The 2,201-nt window shown below is 40.0% G+C and overlaps 1 pseudogene; it reads right to left on the reverse strand.

The window, feature by feature from the left end:
• Positions 1-1,481: 1,481 nt before the first annotated feature.
• Positions 1,482-1,599, reverse strand: LOC124803690 (annotated as a pseudogene).
• Positions 1,600-2,201: the final 602 nt, after the last annotated feature.

Raw genomic sequence — 2,201 nt, forward strand, 5'->3', positions numbered from 1 at the left:
GGAACAGAAAAGAACAATAACCAACGGACGCTAGACAAAAGAATTAGACATAAAAATTACAAGCGAAATTAAACAGAGGTTGTACGTCAGCAGATACATCGACAAGTACACACTGATGAAACTATAAGACATGATGTAATATGGAATCTCTGATTCCTAAAACGTCAGATATAATTTTAAAAGCAAAATAAATACTACTAATTAAAAAGTAATACTACAAAATGTTGATTTGACACACTATTTGAAATTCTGAAATTAAATGGATTGAAATACAGGGGGAATAAAGTTATTTAATATGTGTATAAAAATATGACTGCAGTTACCAAAGTAGAAATATCAGTAAACAAAACAGCAATTCAGAAGGGAGTGAGACAGGGGTGAAGTCTCTTCGCAGCGTTATTCTATATGGGGCTAAGCTGACATTTCTCTAACTTACAAAAAGATTTAAAGTTCGAGGATAAGGAACAAAGACTCTCACGTTTGGTTACGAAATCGCAATTCTGTCACAGACAGCAAAGGACATGCAAGAGGTGTTGATAGAAATGAGCTGTGTCTTCGAAAGTGGTTATAAGATGAACATCAACAAAAGTAAAATATGTTTGTGGAATCTCTCCGAATTAAATAAGGCAGTCTTAGAGAGGGATTAAAGTATATGAGACATTAGGTAGAGTCGTATTATTGGACATCAAAATAACTGACGGTGGGCAATGTTGTACATCAAATGCAAACTGCCAATAATAGTGAAGCGTTTCTGATAAAGAGAGATTTTTTTACCACAGATATAAATTTAAGTTTTTGTATATCTTTTCTGATGATGTTTGTCACAGGTGTAGCGCGGGCGATGAACAGTACAGACAGGAAGAAAACAGAAGCTTTCGCTATCTTTTGCGACGGAAGAATGCTCCAGAAAAGATGGATGGATCAAATAATTAACGAAGAAGTACTGACTCGCACTGGGGAAAAAGAAATATGTGCCACAACTTCAGTAAAAGATGGACTCAGTTTATGGAACACATTCTCATGTATCAAGGAATAGTCAATCTGAACATACAGGTAAGTGTAAAATTTAAATTTTCTAGAGGGGGACTAGTGCTTTTCTGCTGTAACCACGTAAAAACGAGTGTCGGTTGCAGTAGTTATGCAGAGATGAAGAGCCTTTCACTGGTTTACTGCAATGAAGAGAAGCCTCATACCAGTCCTCAGACAAAAGACGAACACACTAACAACAAACGTATGTATTTGACATTCTGAATTTTCTTGCTGCATCTCAAACTCAGTCCGAACAGTCCTTTAAAATCCCAACGGTACCGACCTGCCGCCATGTCATCCTCGGACCACAGGCTTCACTGGATGCGGATATGGTGGGGAATGTGGTCAGCACACCGCTCTCCCTGCCGTATGTCGGTTTAAGAGATCGGAGCCGCTACTTCTCAATCAAGTAGCTCCTCAGTTTGCCTCATAATGGTTGAGTGAACCCTGCTTGCCAACAGCGCTCGGCAGACCGGATGGTCACCCATCCAAGTTCTAGCCCAGCCCGACAGCGCTTAACTTCGGTGATCTGACCGGAACCTGTGTTACCACTGAAGCAAGGCCGTTGGCCTTGCTGCAATAATCTGGATAAAACCTCAGGCTTTAGACGATTGACATCACCGACTCGTCTGGAGTAACTGCTTGTCTTGGCTGCTGCTGTTGTGGCCTTTTATATCCCCTAGACGATTTGTCATTGGCTGCAGCACGTCATAATTAAGCCGTGCTGTTGCAGATTGTGTCAGCATTGTCTGCACTGGTGATATCACTGCTCACAGCATAAAAAATTCATTGAATTCCTCTGAATCTTCTAAGTGTCGAGATTGCTTCCATGATTATATCCACAAACTTGGCTGAAATTGTTCTCTCAAGTTCTCATTTCTACACCGTTCTTAGGAGCAGAATACCAGTATGAAGAAGCAGGATGTAAGATTCTAATTTCATGAAACATTATTCTGCGTTTATTTGTAACGCTGTGCCCAGAAATAGTTATCACGTATAGGAGACCACCTCAACCGTTACGTTACTTGCTCCTGACGAAGGTGATGGTGATGAAGATGATTGATCTTCGAAAGTTTTAGGTTTTGGGCGGGTTTTTTGTGGCTACAATGTTTTATAATAGAATGTCGACCCGAGAGACTTTATTATCAGCACGAAATGTATCATCATATGTA

Source organism: Schistocerca piceifrons, chromosome 6 (assembly GCF_021461385.2).
Source record: "Schistocerca piceifrons isolate TAMUIC-IGC-003096 chromosome 6, iqSchPice1.1, whole genome shotgun sequence".
In the NCBI taxonomy this organism is placed as follows: Eukaryota; Metazoa; Arthropoda; class Insecta; order Orthoptera; family Acrididae; genus Schistocerca; species Schistocerca piceifrons.